This window comes from Aquarana catesbeiana, linkage group LG01, assembly GCF_042186555.1.
Source record: "Aquarana catesbeiana isolate 2022-GZ linkage group LG01, ASM4218655v1, whole genome shotgun sequence".
Taxonomy (NCBI): Eukaryota; Metazoa; Chordata; class Amphibia; order Anura; family Ranidae; genus Aquarana; species Aquarana catesbeiana.
This window is the reverse complement of record NC_133324.1, coordinates 107,036,475-107,063,555: the sequence shown is the minus strand read 5'-3', so window position 1 is coordinate 107,063,555 and position 27,081 is coordinate 107,036,475. Positions and strand designations below refer to the sequence as shown.

Genomic DNA, 27,081 nt, shown 5'->3' with positions numbered 1-27,081 from the left:
CTCAAATGTGCAGTTCATGCAAGACAGACCAAGAATTTACAAGAACTGGAGGATTTTTGCCAAGAGGAATGGGCAGCTTTACCATCTGAGAAGATAAAGAGCCTCATCCACAATTACCACAAAAGACTTCAAGCTGTTATTGATGTTATAGGGCGCAATAAACGGTATTAAGAACTGGGTTGTGCAAACTTTTGATCAGGGTCATATGGGTAGTTTCTGTTGTGAATATGATTTAAAAAAGAGTAAACACAGTTGATTGATAATAAAGGGCTTCAGCCAAACACTAACCATGAGTGAAAAGAAAGGTTTTTGTGTTATTGTTCTGTCCACCAGATGTTTTATACTGGCTATTTGTACCTGTGTTGTTAAATTTACATGAAAAATGTGTAATTTACTTAAGACAATCATATGTGGTGTGCAGGCTTCATCTAGCGTTTCTTTTTGGTATTGCTGCAGTTCTGTTTATTTCTTTAATGTATGTGTAATTAAGGAAGTTGTCAGCAAGTAGGGAATTTTGGGTAGAATCTTAACAGGAAGTGAACCAGCCACTATTCTTTCCAGCACATTGCAGGAAGCAAATCATGTCTTTCTCAATCTATCGTCATCACCCCTTCGAGAACTTAAAAAGTGAGTTTTTATTATCTCATCTTGTACTGTATATCGTTGTTTATCGTTGCAATGTATGCAATGTATGCTGTATTGTATTTGATATTGTACTTATTGAAGTCTATTTCTGTTATTTTGTAGTTTCACCTGGCTTGTTCTAATAAAATTGAGATCAAAGAGATATGGTATCTGAAGTTATTAGGATAGGAAGGTTTATCTATCTGTCCAGAGACAGAACATTCATATTCTCTGAAAAATGGGCAAGAAATCATAAATTCTGCCATGATATGTAAACTTATGAGCACAACTGTGTATGTATATATATGTATATATACATATATATATATATATATATATATATATATAGATATATATCTATATATATAGATCTATATATATATATACATATATAGATTTAGATATAGATATATATATATATCTATAGCTATGTATATATAGATAGATATATATTTACACAATCATACAGTATATATATATATATATATATATATTTTTTTTTTTTGAGGAGTCTACACTATATTCACCATTTTTGATATCATCAAATAACATAATGATTTAACTTGCTTAGCACTTTAGCACTTTAAAATGAAAGAGGCTCTGTACTTTGCAGGGGGAGGGGGCTTTGTAATGTAAAGGGGGCTGTGTACTGTGCAGAGAAAGGGGTCTGTGTAATGTAAAGGGTGGTGCAAAATGTGCAGGGGGTCTGTGTAATGTGCAGGGGGTCTGTGTAATGTGCAGGGGATCTGTTTAATGTAAAGGGGGCTGCGTAATGTGCAGGGGGTCTGTGTAATGTAAAGGGGGCTGCATAATGTAAAGGGGGTCTGTGTAATGTGCAGGAGGTCTGTGTAATGTAAAGGGGGCTGTGTAATATGCAGGGGTCTGTGTAATGTGCAGGGAGCTGTGTAATGTGCAGGGGGTCAGTGTAATGCACAAGGGGTCTGTGTAATGTGCAAGGTGTTTGTGTAATGTGGAGGGGGGTCTGTGTAAAGGGGGCTGTGTAATGTGCAGGGGGGCTGTGTAATGTAAAGGGGGTTGTGTAATGTGCTGGGGGTTGTGTAATGTGCAGGGGCTGTGTAATGTGCAGGGGTCAGTGTAATGTGAAGGGGACTGTGTAATGTGCAGGGGGTCAGTGTAATGTGCAGGGGGCTGTGGACATTTTTTCTGAAACCTCCCTCCTAAAATTAATAATAGTGCGTGTTATACGCCGATAAATACAGGGTCATTTTTGGTTTTGAATTTAATACCACTTTGAGCTGAATTTTATCTGTTTGCCTAGACTTGAAAGTAATCAGTGGACCATGAGCTAGTAGCCTCACCTGTAACAGCTGGATGTCATAATCAAATGTCATTGCATTAAAAAGCTCATGCATGCTCATGACATTTAGAACACCAAACTTCTGTTTTTTCTGGTTCAGCGTTCCTAATGGAATGGGCTCCAAGAGTCACTTTTGCTTTACTATTACTGGAAATAAAATGCATATACATAAATGTAAACATTATATGTTATGTTACTTAACTAGAACAGTATTGCATATTAATAATGCATTCTTCATTTGAGGTATAAGGGCAGCTTCACACTACCGCACTTGACTTTGGGCAAAGAGCAGCTAACCCACAGTTTTCGTGTGGATCAGTTGCACTTTCCTGTAGATTTTACCTATGTCCCGTGGTTTTGGTGTCTATGGGAAAGCGCAGCTAACCCGCATAAAAAACATGGGTTATCTGCGCTTTGGCCAAAACACAGTGGGGCAGTGTGAAGCCGTCCTTATGCCGCGTACACACGACCGGTTTTACCGTCGGAATAAACTCTGAAGGTTTCTCCGACGGAACTCCGACGGAATTCCATTCAAGCGGTCTTGCCTACACACGGTCAAACCAAAGTCGACCGTCCAGAACGAGGTGATGTAAAACATGTATGACGGGACTAGAAAAAGGACGTTCAATAGCCAGTAGGCAATAGCTTACATCTCGTACTTGCTTCAGAGCATGCGTCTTTTTGGTCCATCGGAACAGCATACAGACGAGCGGTTTTCCCGATAAGAATTGGTTCCGTCAGAAATATTTAGAACATGTTCCATTTCTAGGTCCGTCAGAACACACGATCAGAATAGACGATGAAAAGACTCCGTCTGACTTTTTCTGCCAGACATCCCGCTCGTATGTACACGGCTTAAGACATCTTTGGACAAATAAAGCTGAGCATACTTTCAAATTAAATTCAAATTAATTGCATCAGATTTTAATTCAGCATACTACAAACTTCAAATTTGTTAATGAAAACTGAATACTGTGCAGAAAAATTAGACAATCAGATTCAAGGCTACACTACGCTGTTAATTAAAAATCACATATCTTAGCCGCCCTAATTGTGCCCTTACATATCTTGTTGCATTCTTTGTAAAGTCTGAATGCTTATGATGATCCCTCAGCCTTGTATTTTTTTGAAGGCCTTCTCTTTTGCTTTTATATGAATTTTTACATTAGAGTTAAGCCATCCAGGACTTTTGTTCGCTCTTTTAAATTTATTTCCCAATGGGATGCACTGGCTAATGCCCTTATTTAATATGCTCTTAAAGCAAACCCATCTCTCCTCCGTGTTCTTTGTTTCTAAGATTTCATCCTAATTTATATCTTCTAGCAAGGTTCATAGTTTAGGGAAGTTGGCTCTTTTGAAATTCAGTGTCTTTGTGTTCCCCTTGTGTTTCCTATTTGTGTGATTTATACTGAAGCCAATTGACCTGTGATAGCTGTTTCCTAAATTGCCCCGTATTTCCACATCCATGATCAGGTCTGTATTGTTGGTAATCAGTAGATCTAGAAATGCCTTGTTTCTAGTTGGTGCGTCTACCATCTGGCCCATGAAATTGTCCTGCAAGACATTTAGGAACTGGCGAAACTTAGACGAATGCGTGGTTCCCTACGCTCAGTCTGGATAATTAAAATCCCCCATTATGATAACACTTCCCATCCTTGCTGCTAATCCAAATTGTGATAAGAGGTCCATCTCCCCCACTCCCCCAGGTTAGGGAGCCCTATAGCATAATCCCAGTATTATTTTCCCCTGAGCTTCAACCCTTTGGAGCTCTACCCATAAGGATTCCACTGTAAGGTACCTGGTAGGAGAGCCTGACTGTAGGAGAAGACCTCTCATACAACGCTGGTTCAAGAGCCACTGGAGTGGGGACAGTGGTCTCCTGAGCGCAGTGGGGTAGGAGTGCCTGTATAGTCTCTGATGTGGAGGCAGAGATCCCTCCTGGGATGGCCGAGCTGCAGGTGAGTGGAGACTGGAATAGCAGTAACTTGACTCACTGGGTTGCAGGTGAGAGGAGACTGGAACGGCAGCAGGCTTGACACACTGGATGGCTGAGTTGCAGGTGAGAGCAGACTGGAGCGGCAGCAGGCTTGACACGCTGGAGGGAGAGATCACTGAAGCTGAAGCTGAAGGTGCAACAGCAAGTGAACAGTAGGCACAAGCAGAGTCAGACAGTCCGGGTCGGCAGGTAGCTGGCACAGGTAATAACGGCAGACTAGGCAGAGTCGGTGAACAGGCAGGGTTCGGCAACGGTAGCAAATACGGACAGAAGAGTAGTCAGACAAGCCGGATCGGGATAGGAGCAGGTCGGGTGGTCAAACAAGCCGGGTCAAGATCAGGTAGCAGACAATCAGGATACGGGTCAACAGATTCACAGAGCTGAGACGAAGCAGCGACGTCCTCATGGAACAGGGGAACTTTTATGTGCTAAGATGGCGCCAAACCGGCGCTAACGCGAACGCGCGCGCGCCCGCGCACGTGCACGCGCGCACGCGCGCGCACCCGCGCCGCGCACCCGCGCGCGCCCGAGCGCCGTGCTGATGCACAGCAGTTTGATGCTGTGTCCGAATGGGAGCGCGCCGACGCATAGGCGAACGCAAGTGTGCTGGACTGGTGCTGGTGGATCCCTGACATTGCCCCCCCCAAGGGGCAGCCTCCGGATGCCCAACAACCTCTTCTTCTCAGGATGAGTAGAAAAATAAGCGCGCACTAGACGCCTGGCATGCACATTACTGTCCGGTTCCCATGAGTTACTTTCTGGGCCGTAGCCCTTCCACTTGATTAAGAACTGGTTTTGCCCTTGCCTTCTTCTACAATCAAGGATAGCCTCGACCTCAAATTCCTCACTGCCATCAACTACAACAGGTTCAGGGGGTCTTGTGCCCCTAGCAGGAAAGGGATCAGGTACAGCAGGTTTAAGCAGAGATACATGGAATACTGGATGAATTTTAAATGAATCAGGTAACGTCAACTCATAAGATACCTCATTGATTTTCCTTCTGACTGGAAAAGGTCCCATGAATCTAGGTGCCAACTTCTTGGAAGGACATGCTAATTTGATGTTAACAGTAGAAAGCCATACCTGGTCGCCAATTTGCAAGTTCAGCTCCCCCCTTCTTTTCCGGTCGAAGATTCTCTTACCATCAGCCTGAGCCTTGGATACCGTTTCCTGTAGCAACCGGCTGTTGTGACTGAGGAACTCCACCGTACTTTGTACTGCTGGAACCGAAGACTCTGAAAGGAAATCAGGTAGAAAGGTTAGGTGAAAGCCATAATTGGCGTAAAAGGGAGATTGACCGGTGGCAGAATGTTTGGCATTGTTATAGGCAAATTCTGCTAAGGGTAATAGAGATACCCAATCATCTTGTGTGAATGATGTGAAGCATCTGATGTATTGTTCCAGGGTCTGATTAGTCCTCTCTGTCTGACCGTTTGTCTGAGGATGGTATGCCGAGGACAAAGCCAATTCAATCTTTAAGGTTTCACACAGGGATCTCCAGAAACGTGAAGTGAATTGAACCCCTCTATCAGAAACTATGTTTGCCGGTACTCCATGAAGTCTGATGATCTCCTTGGTAAATATGCGAGCAGTTTCGGAGGCAGACGGGGTTCCCCTTAAAGGTAGAAAATGAGCCATTTTGGTTAGACGGTCTACAACTACAAAGATAGCTGAACATCCTTCGGAACATGGAAGTTCCACAATAAAGTCCATAGAAATCATTTTCCACGGTCTGTCGGGTACGGGCAATGGTTTCAATAGACCCCAAGCTCGATTCCTGGACGACTTATTCTGGATACAGGTGGGACAGGAACTAACATACTTTTCGCAAAAGTCTTTCAGATTGGGCCACCAGAAAGTACGCTGCACTAGTTCCAAGGTCTTGCGGACCCCAAAGTGGCCTGCCAATGGGTGGTCGTGGAGAAGTGTTAAAACCCTGACCCGAATGTCTTCAGGAACAAAAATTTGGCTTCCTTTCCAGAACAGACCATCTCTACTTACTAAAGAAATTCCAGTAGGCCTGGCTGATTCAGAGGATGCTTCCTTAATCAGGGAAAGTAAATCTTTTTGCAGCAGTAAAAAACTGTTTGAGGGTAATATGGTGTCCGGAGTGGATAAGTCCTTAGGATTGTCATGCATACGTGATAATGCATCTGGTTTGATATTTTTAGAGCCTGGACGGTACGTGATGTGGAAGGAGAAACGTGAGAAAAACAGAGCCCAGCGGGCTTGTCGAGGCTTCAGACGTTTGGCAGATCGTAAGTACTCTAGGTTTTTATGGTCAGTATAAATTAGTACTGGATGCATAGCCCCTTCCAACAGGTACCTCCATTCTTCTAGAGCAGCTTTTATAGCGAGAAGTTCACGGTCACCGACGTCATAATTCTTCTCCGCGGGGGAGAGTTTACGGGAGAAGAACCCTACAGGATGCATTATCTCTTTGCTACCTTTGCGCTGTGAAAGAATCGCACCTACCGCAATCTCGGAGGCATCAACCTCTAAAATAAACGGTAGGGATGGTTCAGGATGACTGAGGATAGGTGCTGAAGTAAACAGCTTCTTGAGATTTTCGAAGGCATCTTGGGCAAGTTGGTTCCAGGAAAAACGGATATTTTGTTTGGTTAACTGCGTGATGGGTGCAATTATGGCTGAGAACCCCCTGATGAATTTCCTGTAGAAGTTTGCAAACCCCACAAACCGTTGAACTCCTTTCTTGTCCAAGGGTACCGGCCAGTCCAGCACAGCGGACACTTTTTGTGGGTCCATCTTGATGCCTGTTGCGGAGATGATTAACCCCAAGAATTGGATGCTCTGTTGTTCAAACTCACATTTCTCCGCTTTCGCGTACAGACTGTGTAAGCGAAGACGACCCAACACCCTGCGGACATGTTCCTGATGCAATTCACGGGACTCCGAAAAAATCAAGATATCGTCCAGGTATGCAATTACAAACACATCTAGAAAGTCCCTGAGGACGTCGTTAATCAGGTGTTGAAAAGTTGCAGGGGCGTTGCAGAGCCCAAAGGGCATGACCCGGTATTCATAATGCCCGAATCGGGTTCGGAATGCTGTCTTCCACTCATGTCCAGCCCGGATGCGGACTAGATTATATGCCCCTCTTAGGTCAAGCTTGGTGAAGATGACGGCAGTCCTTAATTTTTGAAAAAGTTCAGGTATCAAGGGTAGGGGATACCGATTTTTGACCGTGATCTTGTTTAGCTCACGATAATCGATACACGGCCGGAGCGACTTGTCCTTTTTGGTCACAAAAAATATTCCGGCACCAGCTGGAGAGGTAGAGTGACGTATAAAACCTTTGGCCAGATTCTCATCTATATATGTTTTTAGTACTTCCTGTTCCTTCTCGGATAAAGGAAAAATGCGTCCGAATGGTATCTCGGATCCAGGCAGCAAATCAATGGGGCAATCGTAGGGCCGATGAGGTGGAAGAGAGTCTGCCCCCTTTTTACTAAAAACATCGATGAATTCATGATATTGTTTAGGTATGACCTGGCAGAGTTTCTGGTCGGTGTCTAGACAAAGTAGAGTAGATGAAGAATCCGAATCTTCCTTTACACAGTGTTCAAGACAGTAAGAAGATGAGAATTTCACTTCTCCAGATGTCCAATGAATGTAAGGGTTGTGGGCCTGCAGCCAAGGAATGCCCAGGATGATGGGAAACATAGGGGAGGAGATGACATCAAGAACCAGCAGTTCCTTGTGTAGGGAGGAAGTAGAAGCAGGCAGAGGCAGGGTTTCTTGGGTTACTTGTCCCGATCTGATGCGGGAACCATCAGCTAGAAACACAGCGAGTCCATGGGTCTTGGTTTGTAATGGAATGTTATGCTGGCTGGCAAAGTTTGAGTCAATAAAGCAGCTGCATGCTCCGGAATCAATGATGGCGTTGGTCGTTATTGTCCCTTCTTGCAGCTGTAAAGACAGAGGAATGGCAATGTGGGTAGAGTTCGCAGACAGAGCAGAAAGACTGGTATACACAGAGAATGGGCACTTACTTAATTTGACTGGACAGTTCAGGACATAGTGCCCAGTCCCACCACAGTAGAGGCACAGATTGAGTTGCCGGCGCCGGGCCCGTTCTTCAGGCGATAAGGCGGGTCGCATCAGTCCCAATTGCATAGGCTCCACAGGATCAGGCATAGCATTAGCTGGATTAGAGCTGGATGGGGGTAAGTAGCGTGTTGCCGGGAGTGGTGCTCTGGCTGTCATCCACATCGGGCGGGATTGTAAAGTGGATCGTTCAGAACGACGTTCCCGGATTCGCCGGTCAATTTGGATAGTCAGATTAATTAATGCTTCAAGAGTGTCTGGTACACCCACTCGGGCAAGTTCATCCTTTAAACCTTCAGACAGACCTAAGCGGAACTGATGACGCAGAGCCGCGTCATTCCACTGAGTGTCTGCACTCCAACGTCTAAAGTTCATGACATAATCTTCCGCAGGTCTGCCACCTTGCTGGAGCGTGAGCAGTGCTGATTCAGCTGTTGCAGTCTGTTGAGGGTCCTCATAAATTTGTGCCATGGCTTCAAAGAAAGAGGATAAAGACTGGGTTAGGACGGAGTCCCCCTCAAGTAGCCGATGAGCCCAGATCTGAGGTTCCCCTTGTAGGAGGGAGATCACAAACCCCACTTTGGTGGCCTCCAGTGAAAAGGTTCGGGGCTGTAACGCAAAGAAGAGCTTGCAGGCGTTGCGAAAGGCCCGGAACTTGGACCGGTCTCCAGAGAATCTATCAGGAGTAGGAACCTTTGGTTCAGGTGGAAGCATTACAACAGAAGGTCCAGGAGCCGTCTGTGCTGGGGTTGTGGCTGAAGAGGAGGCCAAGGGGTTAGGGCCTGCTAGGTTCTGGACTTGTCCCTCCAATCTGTTGTAGTTATCCTGAAGGGATTGTACGGCTTGAGTGAGGGCCGCAAGGTGGGTGCATATTTCTTTCAAAGGAGAGGTATCTCCTGCAGGCTCAGTCATGGCTGCTTCGTACTGTAAGGTACCTGGTAGGAGAGCCTGACTGTAGGAGAAGACCTCTCATACAACGCTGGTTCAGGAGCCACTGGAGTGGGGACAGTGGTCTCCTGAGCGCAGTGGGGTAGGAGTGCCTGTATAGTCTCTGATGTGGAGGCAGAGATCCCTCCTGGGATGGCCGAGCTGCAGGTGAGTGGAGACTGGAATAGCAGTAACTTGACTCACTGGGTTGCAGGTGAGAGGAGACTGTAACGGCAGCAGGCTTGACACACTGGATGGCTGAGTTGCAGGTGAGAGCAGACTGGAGCGGCAGCAGGCTTGACACGCTGGAGGGAGAGATCACTGAAGCTGAAGCTGAAGGTGCAACAGCAAGTGAACAGTAGGCACAAGCAGAGTCAGACAGTCCGGGTCGGCAGGTAGCTGGCACAGGTAATAACGGCAGACTAGGCAGAGTCGGTGAACAGGCAGGGTTCGGCAACGGTAGCAAATACGGACAGAAGAGTAATCAGACAAGCCGGATCGGGATAGGAGCAGGTCGGGTGGTCAAACAAGCCGGGTCAAGATCAGGTAGCAGACAATCATGATACGGGTCAACAGATTCACAGAGCTGAGACGAAGCAGCGACGTCCTCATGGAACAGGGGAACTTTTATGTGCTAAGATGGCGCCAAACCGGCGCTAACGCGAACGCGCGCGCGCCCGCGCACGTGCACGCGCGCACGCGCGCGCGCACCCGCGGCGCGCGCCCGAGCGCCGCGCTGATGCACAGCAGTTTGATGCTGTGTCCGATTGGGAGCGCGCCGACGCATAGGCGAACGCAAGTGTGCTGGACTGGTGCTGGTGGATCCCTGACATCCACATCCTCCCTAGCTCCCTTATTGATGTCATCTCTCACATTCACTTGTACATTATCCTTGATATATAGGCATACCCCTCTCCCTTTTTTACCCTCTCTATCCCTGTGATAAAGGGAATACCCTTGAATGGTTGCCAACCAATCATGAGAGCTGCTGAACCAGGTCTCTGAAATTCCCACGTCTAAATCCTCTTCTTTCAACAGTATCTCTAGTTCACCCATCTTGTCTACCAGGCTCCTGGCATTGGTGAACATGCCATGTAGTTTAGACCGGTCGCATACTGTCCTTTTATTGGGTGTTATCTGTCAGAAACCTTGAAATCGGACCGAGACAGAAGTACAGTTAAATCACACTTGTTTAATAATAAAAGTAAAAAGTACAAACGTAGTCAAAACATAGCCAAAGTTCAGTAACCGGAACGGATCATCAGCCAAGCCAGGAGTCAGGGATCAAAGTAGTGGAACAGCAAGCAAGATCTGTAGCCTGAAGGGATGTCAGCAAAACCAGTCTTTAAACAGGAACGCAGGAGATAATTTCTTGTGATGTGACCAAGGGGGAGGCAGAGCTCCTCTGGATTGGACAGCTTAAGTAGGCAGGACTGACGAGCAGGATCAACAACAGCTGGGTAACTGTGGAGAGAGATGGGAGGACCACCAGGCTTGGGGGGAAACGTCTTTGGAAATCACAGAGGAAGACAGGGGCATGTACATCCGAGGATGAGACCCAAAAGCGTTCTGCCAGACTGTACCCTTTCCAATGCACTAGGTACTGTATGCGCTCATGGAACCTACGGGAGTCAACAATGGACTGTAGTTCATACTCCTCATGGTTCTCAACCTGTACAGGGTGAGGACATGGCACCGAGGTGGTAAAGTGGTTGCAGATCAAAGGTTTTAATAAGGAGACATGAAATATATTCGAAATACGCATATTAGAAGGAAGGTCTAATGCGTAAGCCACTGGATTAATCCTGCAAAGAATACGGAAAGGCCCAATAAACCGAGGTGCGAACTTCAGTGAGGGAACACGAAGTCGAAGGTTGCAAGATGACAGCCAGGCCCTGTCCCCAACCTGGTAGGAAGGCACAGGCAGGCGTGTCATGTACCAGATAAGACCAGAACTGTGTGGACTGCAACAGAGGAAACCCAGACGTGTATAAGTGAAAAGATAAATGATTTATTAAGGATAAGTGAATAAATATAACACAACCACCTCCAATATCACTTAGTGCACAACATCCAATACCAAACAGAACCCCACAAATAATAATTATAACAGAACAAATATATACAAGTAAGGGAAATACCGAGATCATAAACAGAGTCAGGCCAGGGTCATCAACGGGAGGTCAGCAGCTGGGGAAGGGAAACAAACAGGACAAAGAGAGGATGGATGGCTCACAGGAGGCATGGGTCAGATACAAGGCTCAGGGTCCAGGGTTCATTAAACAGACAGGGAACAGAATAAACAGGTTCCAGGAATCAGTAACCCCCCTTGAAGGAGCGACCTCCGGACGCTCCAACTAGCCGTTGCTGGGGAAAGTCCATGGTGCCCAACCAGGCAGCGCGCACTTCAAGCTGGACAGCGGGCACTTCAAGCTGGGCAGCAGACAGCGGCACATCAGGCTGGATAGCAGACTGGAACACACCAGGCTGGGCAGCGGACAGGAACACATCAGGCTGGGCAGCGGACAGGAAAACACCAGGATGGGCAACAGATAGGAACACATCAGGCTGGACAGCAGACAGGAACACACCAAGCTGGGCAGCAGACAGGAACACATCAGGCTGGGCAGCAGACAGGAACACATCAGGCTGGGCAGCAGACAGGAACATGTCAGGCTCAGTAGCAGACAGGAACACGTCAGGCTGGGCAGCGGACAGGAACACGTCAGGCTGAGTAGTGGACAGGAACCCGTCAGGCTGGGCAGCGGACAGGAACACGTCAGGCTGGGCAGCGGACAGGAACACGTCAGGCTGGGCAGCGGACAGGAACGCGTCAGGCTGGAAGGTGGGCACATCAGGCTGGAAGGCGGGCACATCAGGCTGGAAAGCGGCCCATTAGGCTGAAAGGCGGGCACATCAGGCTGAAAAGCGGGCACATCAGGCTGAAAAGCGGGCACATCGGGCTAGAAGGCGGGCACATCGGGCTGGAAAGCGGGCACATCAGGCTGGAAAGCGGGCAAATCAGACTGGAAGGTAGGCACTGGCTCTTCGGGCTGGAACACTGGCACCTCCGGCTGGAACTCTGGCACCTCCGGCTGGAACTCTGGCACCTCAGGCTGGAACACTGGTATCTCAGGCTGGAACTCTGGCACCTCAGGCTGGAACTCTGGCACTTCAGGCTGGAACTCTGGCACTTCAGGCTGGATAGCAGACAGGAACACACCAGGCTGAGCAGCGGACAGGAACACATTAGGCTGGGCAGCGGACAGGAACACACCAGGATGGGCAACGGATAGGAACACATAAGGCTGGACAGCAGACAGGAACACACCAAGCTGGGCAGCAGACAGGAACGCATCAGGCTGGGCAGCAGATAGGAACACATCAGGCTGGGCAGCAGACAGGAACACGTCAGGCTCGGCAGCAGACAGGAACACATCAGGCTGGGCAGCGGACAGGAACACGTCAGGCTGGGCAGCGGACAGGAACACGTCAGGCTGGGCAGCGGACAGGAACACATCAGGCTGGGCAGCGGACAGGAACACGTCAGGCTGGGCAGCGGACAGGAACACATCAGGCTGGGCAGCAGAAAGGAACACGTCAGGCTGGGCAGCAGACAGGAACATGTCAGGCTCAGTAGCAGACAGGAACACGTCAGGCTGGGCAGCGGACAGGAACACGTCAGGCTGAGTAGTGGACAGGAACCCGTCAGGCTGGGCAGCGGACAGGAACACGTCAGGCTGGGCAGCGGACAGGAACACGTCAGGCTGGGCAGCGGACAGGAACACGTCAGGCTGGAAGGTGGGCACATCAGGCTGGAAGGCGGGCACATCAGGCTGGAAAGCGGCCCATTAGGCTGAAAGGCGGGCACATCAGGCTGAAAAGTGGGCACATCAGGCTGAAAAGCGGGCACATCAGGTTGAAAAGCGGGCACATCGGGCTAGAAGGCGGGCACATCGGGCTGGAAAGCGGGCACATCAGGCTGGAAAGCGGGCAAATCAGACTGGAAGGTAGGCACTGGCTCTTCGGGCTGGAACACTGGCACCTCCGGCTGGAACTCTGGCACCTCCGGCTGGAACTCTGGCACCTCAGGCTGGAACACTGGTATCTCAGGCTGGAACTCTGGCACCTCAGGCTGGAACTCTGGCACTTCAGGCTGGAACTCTGGCACTTCAGGCTGGATAGCAGACAGGAACACACCAGGCTGAGCAGCGGACAGGAACACATTAGGCTGGGCAGCGGACAGGAACACACCAGGATGGGCAACGGATAGGAACACATAAGGCTGGACAGCAGACAGGAACACACCAAGCTGGGCAGCAGACAGGAACGCATCAGGCTGGGCAGCAGACAGGAACACATCAGGCTGGGCAGCAGACAGGAACACGTCAGGCTCGGCAGCAGACAGGAACACATCAGGCTGGGCAGCGGACAGGAACACGTCAGGCTGGGCAGCGGACAGGAACATGTCAGGCTGGGCAGCGGACAGGAACACATCAGGCTGGGCAGCGGACAGGAACACGTCAGGCTGGGCAGCGGACAGGAACACATCAGGCTGGGCAGCAGACAGGAACACGTCAGGCTGGAAGGCGGGCACATCAGGCTGGAAAGCGGGCACATCAGGCTGGAAAGCGGGCCCATCAGGCTAAAAGGCGGGCACATCAGGCTGAAAAGCGGACACATCAGGCTGAAAAGTGGGCACATCAGGCTGGAAGGCGGGCACAGCAGGCTGGAAAGCAGGCACATCAGACTGGAAGGTAGGCACTGGCTCTTCAGGCTGGAACACTGGCACCTCCGGCTGGAACTCTGGCACCTCCGGCTGGAACTCTGGCACCTCCAGCTGGAACTCTGGCACCTCAGGCTGGAACACTGGTATCTCAGGCTGGAACTCTGGCACCTCAGGCTGGAACTCTGGCACTTCAGGCTGGAACTCTGGCACTTCAGGCTGGATAGCAGACAGGAACACACCAGGCTGGGCAGCGGACAGGAACACATCAGGCTGGGCAGTGGACAGGAACACACCAGGATGGGCAACGGATAGGAACACATCAGGCTGGACAGCAGACAGGAACACACCAGGCTGGACAGCAGACAGGAACACACCAAGCTGGGCAGCAGACAGGAACACATCAGGCTGGGCATTAGACAGGAACACGTCAGGCTTGGCAGCAGACAGGAACACGTCAGGCTGGGCAGCGGACAGGAACACGTCAGGCTGGGCAGCGGACAGGAACACATCAGGCTGGGCAGCGGACAGGAACAAGTCATGCTGGGCAGCGGACAGGAACACATCAGGCTGGGCAGCAGACAGGAACACGTCAGGCTGGAAGGCGGGCACATCAGGCTGGAAAGCGGGCACATCAGGCTGGAAAGCGGGCCCATCAGGCTGAAAGGCGGGCACATCAGGCTGAAAAGCGGGCACATCAAGCTGAAAAGCGGGCACATCTGGCTGGAAGGCGGGCACATCGGGCTGGAAAGCGGGCACATCAGGCTGGAAAGCGGGCACATCAGACTGGAAGGTAGGCACTGGCTCTTCAGGCTGGAACACTGGCACCTCCAACTGGAACTCTGGTACCTCCGGCTGGAACTCTGGCACCTGCGGCTGGACCACTGGTATCTCAGGCTGGAACTCTGGCACCTCAGGCTGGAACTCTGGCATCTCAGGCTGGAACTCTGGCACTTCAGGCTGGAACTCTGGCATTTCAGGCTGGGACAGATTTGTGGGTATGGAGGCAGGTTGGGTTAATGGCAGGATCGCCTTGGTTGGGAAAAACTTTCATTTTTTCTTGGGTTTAGTCACTGAGGCTCTGTAGGTGGGGGGTGCAGCAGGTTGGAAAGGAGGATTGGGATATGGCAGAGAAGAGGTAACAGTAGCTGGGGGAAGTTTTTGTGGATTAGTGGGCAGCTGAGAAGAGGCAGGTGGATGGAATGCAGGATAGGTACAGGGAGCAGAGATCGCATATGAGTATCTGGTTGGGAGCAATGTATACTGAGCTGCAACTGAGTTTGGCATGGGTAATGGGGAGACAGACTTGTGGGTAGGTAGGTGTCTGATGGCAGAGGTGGTTTGTTGTGGATTGGTTGGGGCTGGTTTTAACATATCAGACCATGCTGAAAGTATTGGTTGGACAAAGGACGGATCACATGCTACCTGTCTAACAAGGGTCTGTACTGAGTGAATACACTCCAAAAGCTTCTGCTTAGAACAGATGGAATAGTGCTCAAAAAAGCATACGGAATCATCCTCTAACAGCCACAGCCACACCAGAGACTCCAATTGATCAGCACTGAAAGGGGGAGAAAAATCATCACTGGTCTTAGGAACACAGGACAGGGCTAGCTCAGCACATATTTGGATCAAAGGCTGCACATCCCTAAACAACATACAGCCCTGGTCAACCATTGAGTGGGCCAAACGGATGATCTCAAGCAGCTGGTCATTGGTCCACTCTTTTAGTGTCTGGTGGAGATACTCGCCACTTTCTGACGCCAGCAGAGCATAGTATAGAATCACATTGGGATTCATTCCAGCAAAGCCAGCAGAACCAAGATGGTTCCCCTGCGCAGCCACTTCTGGTCAGGGATGGCCTTGGTATTATGTCATGTATCAGATAAGACCAGAACTGTGTGGACTGCAACAGAGGAAACCCAGACATGTATATGTGAAAAGATAAATGATTTGTTAAGGATAAGTGAAAAAATATAACACAACCACCTCCAATATCACTCAGTGCACAACAACCAATACCAAACAGAACCCCACAAATAATAATTATAACAGAACAAATGTATACAAGTAAGGGAAATACCGAGATCATAAACAGAGCCAGGCCAGGGTCGTCAAGGGGAGGTCAGCAGCTGGGGAAGGGAAACAAACAGGACAAAGAGAGGATGGATGGATCACAGGAGGGATGGGTCAGATACAAGGCTCAGGGTCCAGGGTTCAGGAAACAGACAGGGAACAGGATAAACAGGTTCCAGGAATCAGGTTTCAGGTACAGGAATCAGGTTTTCAGGATCAGGGTAACAGGATGCAGGCTGCAGGTCAGGGCTCAAGGACAATACCAAAGCAAGATGTGTGTGCACTTGCCAGGTATTTATACTACAGCTGCTAATTAAAGTCAGGTGATGCCTGTCTGCAGAGGGTAATACCTGCTCCATACTGCCCGGATCCCTCCGCTTGTGGACGCCAGTATTGCGGCCCAAAGATGACAAAATACCAACAGGAAAAAAGCTCTCCTGACAGCTCCAAACTGCCAGGAGACACCTGCTGGTGGACCTCAGTACTGCACGCCAAATGATCGATATTACCAGCGGAGGGGACCTTTCCTGACAAGGCGTCTGCGGTCAGCGAAGAGTCTGTACCTATCATTAGCATGGCGCAAAGCCTCCTGGATTTGTGCGCAAGTGAAACGAAGACCACGGAGATGCTCCTCTAACGCAGGAATACTCTGCGGAGCAAACAAGTCAGGCAACATGAAAGGTTGGAAACCTTGCCCCTGTTCAAATCATTAGTAAGACCTCATCTGGAATATGCAGTTCAGTTTTGGGCACCAGTTCTCAAAAAGGATACCGGGGAACTGGAGAAAGTGCAAAGAAGGGCAACCAAACTGATAAGAGGCATGGGGGAGCTCAGCTATGAGGAAAGATTAGAGGAACTGAATTTGTTCACTCTTGAGAAGAGGAGAATAAGGGGGGATATGATCAACATGTTCAAATATATAAGGTGTCCATATAGTGAACTTGGTGTTGAGTTATTCACTTTACGGTCAACACAGAGGACAAGGGGGCACTCTTTACGACTGGAGGAAAAGAGATTTCATCTCCAAATACGGAAAGGTTTCTTCACAGTAAGAGCTGTGAAAATGTGGAATAGACTCCCTCCAGAGGTGGTTCTGGCCAGCTCAGTAGATTGCTTTAAGAAAGGCCTGGATACTTTCCTAAATGTACATAATATAACTGGATACTGACATTTATAGATAAAGTTGATCCAGGGAAAATCCGATTGCCTCTCTGGGATCAGGAAGGAATTTTTTCCCCTGCTGTAGCAAATTGGAGCATGCTCTGCTGGGGTTTTTTGCCTTCCTCTGGATCAACTGTGGGTATAGTATTGGGTATATTGGATTGTACGATTTTTTTTTTTATGGTTGAACTGGATGGACTTGTGTCTTTTTTCAACCTGACTAACTATGTAACCATGTAACTATTATTCACCATAAACAGGGACAATCGGGAAGCAGAATTCAAGGCACTGTTATGAGCAAACTCTGCCCACAGTAATAGGTCTGACCAGTTGTTATGATAACCAAGAAAATCCCGGACTGCTGCACTCTGAAGAACGATCCTCTTTATTCCATGATAAAATCAACAAGAGTCATCAAATGCAGACAGGAGATAGCAATAGCTAACGCGTTTCACATGCAGAGATGCTTACTCATAGCTATGAGTAAGCATCTCTGCATGTGAAACGCATTAGTATTGCTATCTCCCATCTGCATTTGATGACTCTTGTTGATTTTATCATGGAATAAAGAGGATCGTTCTTCAGAGTGCAGCAGTCCGGGATTTTCTTGGTTACATAGACTTGTGCACAATCTGCACCTGATTTTCATCAAGGGTGGAAGAACCTCTAATCCTTGGTCCGCAGGGCTTGAAGAGCGGCATTCCCTTTGCAGTTGTTATGATGGTCAGAAATATAGCAATGTAGGAATTGCTCCAAGAACTGATTGGCTCGTTCTGTGGCCTCATTAGACTGCGGGGGATACGCAGAGGAGAAAGCAAGCTGAATTCCCAACTGTGCGCAAAAGGCTCGCCAGAACCGGGACACTGACTACCCCTGTCCGAGACAATCACCTTGGGTAGCCCATGTAAGCGAAAGATCTCCCGAGCAAAAATGGAAGCCAGTTCCTTAGAAGTGGGCAACTTAAGTGGAATGCAATGACATATCTTTGAGAACCGGTCAACCACCATAAGTATAACAGTGTTGCTTTGGGAGTTGGGTAACTGCACAATGAAATCCATAGACAAGTGTGTCCAGGGCCTCTCTCCATTGGGTATAGCAAAAAGGGGCACAAGGGGAAGGAACGGGATAGGATACCAGTTCCGCCCAAGGAAAAAGAATTCTTCAACAAGGAACCAGCAAAGTAGCAAAAATATAAATGAATTTATTTTAGAAAAATAGCTCCACATATACACCAAACAAAGAATCAAATAATATGACAATAAGTGAACCAGCAGAGGCCTTTCTTTCTCTCCCAAATCAGGGATGAATGAGTTTGAAGTATATAAGGACATCTCCCTTTACCTCAGAAAAGTAATCTTTAGATATTGGCACTCATCTAAACACACTGAAATTACCGTATTTATCGGCATATAACACGCACAGGCGTATAACACGCACATTCATTTTAAGAGGGAAGTTTCAGGAAAAAACTTAAATATTAAATAAGGAACTTTGAAGCAAAATAAGGGTCAGTGCCCATCTGCAGCCTCACCATTGCCATCAATGCAGCCTGATTAATGCCCACCTGCAGCCTCACAAGTGCCATCAATGCAGCCTTATTAGTCCACATCAATACAGCCTCACTATTGCCATCAACGCAACAGCCTCGCCATTGCCATAAATGCAGCAGCCTCGCCATTGCCATAAATGCAGAAGCCTCGCCATTGCCATCTATTGACTTCCTATTACAGAGGCCGCCAAGTAAACAGGAGATTCTCACTGTATGTAATCTGACGGCGCCCCGCCCCCCCCCCCCCGTTGCCTCCGAGGCAGCTGAAATTGAAGTATTGGCATATAACACGCACACGCTATTTGCACTCGATTTTCATGGTGAAAAAGTGAGTGTTATACGCCAATAAATACAGTAATCAAAATGCACAAAATAAAGAAGAACTGGAGGCCCTAGATGCACTTATCTCTCTTTTACAAGAGAATGAGGACTCCGATTTGGATACAGAGATGCCCTCTGAGCAAACTGCATCGACACGCTCAGCTAATCTGTCCATTAAATCAGTCAAAATGCCCCCGTTATCCAAACACAAGTCTATTGAATTCTTCTTGGCGCAAGTCAAGAGAGATCTGTCTAAGGTTAACTGGAAGTACAGGGGCATAGATAACCTCTCTAAGGAAGAAAGAAAGGCCCTTAAAGAACTAGAGGAGACTCCCGGTATTGTAATCAAGGGTAGTGATAAGGGAGGTAACTTGGTTCTCCTTACTGAGGACCAGTATGGAAATGAAGTACTTAGACTTCTTGGTGACAAATCCACTTATCGCAAACTTGATTCAAACCCATTTCCAGATATTGTTAATGAATTAAAAAATTAATCAACAGAAAGGAGTTTAACTTCCTACGGATATCTCAGTTTAACACACCTACCTTCTATATCATTCCGAAACTCCATAAATCTTTACAAAATCCGCCTGGTAGACCCATTGTGTCCGCGGTGAATGGTCCACTTGAAAAAAACGGCAAGTTTATTGATGCACTAATTAAGGAGCTGGTCCATGACCTGCCTTCCTATGTGCAGGACACAGGGGATGTATTGTCCCAAGTGGACACCATGGCTCTACCGGAAGGATCCCTTATGGTGGGTATAGATGTTGAATCTTTATATACATCGATTCCCCACCGATGGGGGCTTAAAGCTGTCCAATTTTTTCTTGAGAAGAAATTCCCACTCCTTGGGCATCAAAATGAGTTCATAGGCGATGTACTTACCTTTTTGCTGGAACATAATTGCTTCCAGTTTATGGGGACCTACTACCAACAAATCAGGGGTACTTCAATGGGGGCACCCTCGTATGCCTGCCTTCATCTGGGCATGTGGGAGGAGGAATCTGTCTATCGGTCGCCAATGTACCTCCGCCACAGTCACCTGTGGCTGAGGTACATTGATGACGTGCTTATGATTTGGGGGGGCACGGAGCAGGAGTTAGTGCTGTTCATGGATGAACTTAATACAAATGACCGTAACATCAAGCTTACCTACACTGTCCACCAGCATACCCTCTCCTTTTTAGACTTGACCCTGATTGCTGATAATGGGAAGATCAGTACCAAAACTCATAGGAAGCCTACGGCAGCGAATAAACTCCTCCAGGCCACAAGTGACCATCCAAGATCCCTAATTAGAGGTATACCCGTAGGCCAGTTCCTCCGTATTCGTAGGAACTGCTCTAGACAACAAGATTTCGATACGGAAGCTAGGGACCTATATGGAAGGTTTAGGGATAGAGGTTACTCCCACTCATCTATTAGAACGGCTAAGAAAAGAGCTTTCCAGACAGAGCGTCAGCAACTTCTTATTAGAAGGGATCCCACGGCTTCCAAAGATAAACATGAACCCCCCCAGGATTATTACCAAATATGGTGCCCAATGGGAACAGATTAGGACCATTCTCAACAACCACTGGCATATCCTTTCTGGCTCCCCTGCTCTCGGTGAGATAGTGGGAGAACGCCCTCTTCTCACCGCTTGACGTTCTCGGAATCTTAGGGATCATTTGATCCATTCCGAATTCCCAAAGATCCCCTACCCACAATTGGCTTACCCAACTTCCACCCCTGAAGGGTATGTTTAAATGTGGTAGATGCGCGATTTGCAAGTATGTTGAGCACACGGACGTGTTCACCGATTCTGACGGTAAGCGACAGTTTAAAATCTACAATTTTATTAACTGCAACACCACACGAGTAGTTTATATGCTCACATGCCCATGTGGCAAAAAATATGTGGGTAAGACTAAAAGGAAACTCAAGATCAGAATCGGTGAACACGTCCAAAGCATTCTCAGTAAAGATGACGAGCGCCCTATCCCCTTACATTTTCTTAAATTCCATGGTGGGGATCCCACTGGGCTTACTGTCAAGGGTATCTACAGGTTGAATCTTCGTCTTAGAAGGGGTGATTTTGACAGAATTCTCTGCCAGAAAGAAAAAATGTGGATATATATACCCTTGACAGTATGTCCCCCCATAGGTTAAACAACGAATGTAACCTGTCAGTGTTTTTAACACCCTAGATCCCCATGAAGATTTCCTATGTCTCCCTGTCTTCACCAATGTGGCGGAATGTTTGTTTATGCCTGATCCCTCTATTTATCCAAATTCCTTATTGCTTTATTCCAGTACTGCTTTCCACTTTACTCTAATTTCCTTTTTTTCATCTTTATATAATTTCTGCATGACTCTGAGAGGGTGGTGCACCCACGGACGGGCCTGTTCTACCTATATTTTCTGTTGTCTTATGGTATGAATGGCAGTCTATTTGTTGCGCTGTTGCCTGGACAACCGTTAGCCGGCGTATCCACGTCTGTAAGTGGGAGGGCTATATAAGTTGTCTGCTCTGGCTATGGCGCATGCTCGGAAGAAATCCCTGTGACGGATGAAACGCGTCAGTATGACGCTATCACGCTCAACCTAGCATACACACAGATTCACCCACAAGCCCTGGGTATCCCGTCCGCCCGTTTGTGAAGCCCCTCTGTATGGAACCAGGAAGTGGATGATGACCTACACCGCACACAGGCGGTACGCCTCAACACGCCTCCACTTCCCATAATCCTTGCTGGTATCTGATTACACAGACCCACGAGTCACATCAAGTCGGCCTGAGAAGGACCCAGCTGTCCTGCACAGCCTGAGATGGTTTGAGTAGGATCGGATTACCCTGCATGCCTGTCGTACATCGGTGTCCATGGATTGGTGAGACTGTATCTGTTTATTATTTCTTCAATTCGTGACCGCTGCCACTACAGCAGCTCAGCAATCACGCTGTGACTAATACCGATGCAGGCACGCTCCCATCTTCATTTACGCACAGCCTCTACATAGCATCTAACCCACACTAGCAGCTACTGCGGGGTATTTAGCTGCTAGTGCTATAATCAGCTACCCTCATGGCCCATACCACAAGACTCACCTAAGGTCTGTTACTGGCACCCTGCAAGGCGGACTCCCATCATCTACGGCTGCATACACTTACCCCCTGGCCCCTACTTTTTCAGATACATACTTATGAGACTGTACTTTTTTGTTTCTTTCCAATTACTGATTCAGCCGGGTGTATGTGTGTTTCTAGTGGTGGCCATCCGTGTGTTGTTCTGTTTTTGGACAACATTGTCTATTTTATCTTTTCAGTGGTGGTTTTTGGTTCACTTATTGTCATATTATTTAATTCTTTGTTTGGTGTATATGTGGAGCTATTTTTCTAAAATAAATTCATTTATATTTTTGCTACTTTGCTGGTTCCTTGTTGAAGAATTCTTTTTCCTTGGGCGGAACTGGTATCCTATCCCGTTCCTTCCCCTTGTGCCCCTTTTTGATATGCTTCTTAATTCAGAGGAACACACCCTTCTGTGATTAATAGATCCCCTGGGTGTTCGCAATTAGCTTTATGTGTATACAGATGCTGCAAGGGTATTTCCTTTACCTGTTGTTACTTACATTGAATTAAGCAAAGCCTTTTGGTTCATAAGTTCTCTCTTGTTTATTTACTTAATCCATTGGGTATAGGTTGTAGGAGCCCAATGGAAGGTGTCGTGGAGTCTTACTCTGAGCACACATGGAACAGACAGCTATGAAGGCAGTTACATCAGCACGTAGGCTAGGCCACCAGAATTGTTGGGAAATGGCCCAAATGAGTTGATTCTTCCCAGGGTGGCCAGCTGCCTTGGGAGAATGGTAAGTCTGGAGCACGGTAGTATGGAGACTCTCTGGGACAAAGCAGCAGTCACAAGATTTCTCAGGAGGAGCATGGACCTGAGCAGCAAGAATTTTGTCAGCCAAAGGAGAAGTGAGACTGGTGCGAACCATAGCCGGAATACGATCAGGAAAAATCATAGGAACCGAAACCGACTCGAACTTGGAAGTGGAGGAAAATTGTTGTGACAAGGCGTCAGCCCTTACATTCTTAGTACCGGGTAAGAATGAGACAATGTAATTGAAACTTGACAAGAAAAGAGCCCATCGCGCCCTTCTGGGAGGGAGGCGTTTAGCCTTAGACAAGAATGTGAGATTCTTATGGTCAGTAAGAATGAGAACTGGCACAGTGGTACCTTCGAGGAGATGTCTCCATCCTTTCAGGGCTAAAATGATCGCCAACAGCTCTCTGTCACCAATCTCGTAATTGCACTCCGCAGGTGACAATCTCTTGGAAAAGTAGCCACAAGGATGCATAGAGCTCTGAGGTACGACGTTGAGACAGAAGGGCGCCAACACCAGTCTCAGAAGCACCAACCTCAAGGATAAAAGGTAACATAGGATCAGGATGTGCCTTTAATGGACTCCATAGACCAACTCTGTGGGTTACCATCCTTTCTGGTCATATCAGTCAGGGGCTTGACCAGAGACGAGAAGTTACGAATAAACTTCCGATAATAGTTGGCAAAGCCCAGGAAAAACTGCAGAGGATATAAAACTCACAGGTTGAGGCCACTGTAGGACTGGCGGAAGTTTCTCTGGATCCATCGAATAACCAGCAGTGGAAATGACAGGAATGTATGTGTAGTCTAAAGAAATAGGGGATTGGCGCTGTTCACTAATAGAGAATGATAATGAATAAATCAATAAACTATATAAACTGCTAACAAAAGGAAAACATAACCCCTCAATGTTGGGTGGATAAAAAGTGTAACAGAATACAAATAATTATTGAAAATTGTGCTAAGAATGGTCAAAGGATGTGCAGAATACCTAAGTTGCAAAAATTGTTATCACAAAATGAAGTTGGTAAAATAAAACACCAAGCATTAATAAAGGTGAATGATCAATCAGGTAAAAAAAAAAAAAAAAAAAAAATTTTTTTGTGTGCAATGAAAGATATGGGTGGGTATACCTAAAAAAGGGCAAAACACCGTGTTGCCCACTAGAAATAAATATGTATACTGGTAAAGCTGAATCGTGTTGGAAAATTTATATGTGAAAAAATGTGAAAAAATGTAAGAATATATATAAAAATGTGAAAATATGTATAAAAAGAAAAAACAATCGGCATGTGATGTGCAGACAATCTGAGTGCACAAAACATGCTCATTACCCCTGCAGGGGTTGGGCACTCTGGTGAGTGGGGGCACTAGAGGGGACTCCACACGGGACAACATATATTTATTGGGATAGACCTATCCGCAACCTTTGAAGATATATCTGCTGGCTGCATAAGAACTGTTTTTTATTCACGGATATAAAGACTTTCTATATATATTTTTTAATAATTGATCTGGTTGCTGGGACTCTTATTTTCCTTTTGGTTTTTTCACTTTTTTGTTTTTTGTGCACTCAGATTGTCTGCACATCACATGCCGATTGTTTTTTCTTTTTATACATATTTTCACATTTTTATATATATTCTTACATTTTTTCACATTTTTTCACATATAAATTTTCCAACACGATTCAGCTTTACCAGTATACATATTTATTTCTAGTGGGCAACACGGTGTTTTGCCCTTTTTTAGGTATACCCACCCATATCTTTCATTGCACACAAAAAATTTTTTTTTTTTTTTTTTTTACCTGATTGATCATTCACCTTTATTAATGCTTGGTGTTTTATTTTACCAACTTCATTTTGTGATAACAATTTTTGCAACTTAGGTATTCTGCACATCCTTTGACCATTCTTAGCACAATTTTCAATAATTATTTGTATTCTGTTACACTTTTTATCCACCCAACATTGAGGGGTTATGTTTACCTTTTGTTAGCAGTTTATATAGTTTATTGATTTATTCATTATCATTCTCTATTAGTGAACAGCGCCAATCCCCTATTTCTTTAGACTACACAATTATTGGATTGCACCATTGGTGCTTTCTCTTTTAGGGGGGCTGCAGTTCGGTTATAAGCCCGTCCTAAGCGCGGAACACTATTATATATATAAATGACAGGAATGTAACCTGTTCACGATGGAACTCGCACTTCTCCAGTTTACAATAAAGATTGTTCTCTCTTAGTTTCTGAAGCACATGGCAGACATCTGTGTGGTGGCTCTCCAGGGACTTGGAAAATATGAGGATATCATTGAAATAAACCACCACACATAACTGCAACAAATCTCGGAGAACATCGTTAATAAATTCCTGGAAAACTGCCGGGGTGTTACAAAGGCCAAAAAGCATTACGAGGTACTCATAATGGCTTGTTCTGGTATTAAACGCAGTTTTCCACTCATCGCCCTCCTTAATCTTCATGAGATTGTATGCCCCTCTCAAGTCAAGCTTTCTTGAGGCGGTCAAACAACTCTGTAATCAACGGAATCGGATAGGCATTCTCAATCGCGAAACGATTGAGACCCCTATAATCAATACAAGGTCTCAGTTCACCGCTCTTCTTCTTCAAAAAGAAGAAACCAGCACCAGCAGGAGACAAGATTTTGCAGATTAAACCTCGAGAAAGTGCGTCTGCAACATACTCCTCCATGGGCTTATCCTCCAAGACTGACAAAGGGTAAACCCGGCCACAAGGAGGTATGGCACCAGGTTGAAGGTCAATTGCGCAATCATACGGCCTGTGTGGAGGCAAACTACCGGCTTGACCTTTGTCAAGACATTGCTAAAATTGCGGTAATCCTCCGGCAGGGAGGAGAGTGAAGAGGTGCACAAGACCTTGGCTACTTTCTGGAAGCATGTCTCACTGCATTGTGGTGACCAGGAGAGAACCTCATCACAGAGCCAATCAAAATAGCGGTTGTGCCTCTGTAACCGAGGATAACCAATAACCAGCGGAAACTTAGGTGAGGAAATAACTTGGAATTGGATTATCTCATGGTGAAGAGCCCCTACGGCCATGGACAATGGAACCGACTCATGAGTCACATGGGCAGGCTGTAGAGGTCTCCCGTCAAGAGCCTCAATGGCAAGTGGAGCGTCATGCAGCTGCAGCGGAATCTAGTGCTTCTATACAAAGGCAGCATCAATGAACAGGCCTGCAGCCCCAGAGTCGATTAGAGCCTGTATCTCAATGGATGACTCAGCCCAAGAAAGGGTGACCTTCTGGATTGCTGGGGATGAAACAACACCCCCTAAGGTCTGTCGGTGACAGGACCTCAAGGTTCGGGCACTCCCTGGACGGGTAGGACAAGACTTCAAAAAGTGACCTACCTGTTCACAATAAAGGCACAATCTCTCCCTCCTCCTAAAGGTTCTCTCATCTGCAGAGAGACGCGTGAAGCCCAAGTGCATGGATTCAACTTCACTGACCGATTCGGTACCAGTAGGCATGGGAGGTGAGGGAGGCAAACGTACAGGAGGCTTCTGCAAGCTCTTCTTAAAAGAGAGTCTTTCTCTGAGTCTGGAGTCAATGAGGATGGCAAACGTGACCAACTTCTCCAGCTCAGTGGGTATATCTCTGGCTGCTATCTCATCCTTGATGGAATCCGAGAGACCATGAGAAAAAGCAGCCACGAGGGCCTCATTGTTCCAAACAACCTCTGCTGCCAGAGTACGGAATTCAATGGCGTAGTCGGCAACATTTCTCGTACTCTGTTTGATCAATATGAGGCACTTGGAAGCAGAAGCGGAGTGTGCAGGAATGTCAAATACCCTTTTAAAGGAGGCCACAAACTCAGGGTAACTCAAGACAACAGGTTTTTGTGTCTCCCATAGAGGGTTTGCCCAGGCCAAGGCTCTCTCAGAAAGCAAAGATATCACAAAACCTACTTTGCTTCTGTCCGTGAGAAACGCCTGGGGGAGCATCTCAAAGTATATCTCTACCTGGTTGAGAAACCCTCTGCATTGAACTGGATCGCCCCCAAATAGCTGGGGAAGCGGAGCGGAACCAGACATACCTCTTATAGAGGTAATACTCGAGGCAGGTACTTGCACAGGGACTGGCACAGCAGCAGGGATGGCCTGCAACTCAGGTTGTACCGGAGCAGCCACAGTGGGAGATTCCAGGTGAGCCGTGCGACTCAGGAGCGTTTGTAACGCTATAGCAAACTGATCTATGCGGTGATCTTGCTCATCCAATCTGGAAAAAATATTACCAACGAGTAGATTGACTGTATCTTTTGAATTCATGGCCTTCGCCTACTGTCAGAAACCATGAAATCAGACTGAGACAGAAGTACAGTTAAATCACATTTGTTTAATAATAAAAGTAAAAAGACCAAACGTAGTCAAAACATAGCCAAAGTTCAGTAACCGGAA

At 47.1% G+C, this 27,081-nt stretch overlaps 1 pseudogene; it reads right to left on the bottom strand.

Annotated features, from left to right (window-relative positions):
* The window catches only part of LOC141145430 (granzyme A-like), an 85,570-nt pseudogene that overhangs the window by 34,623 nt on the left and 23,866 nt on the right, over nt 1-27,081 (bottom strand).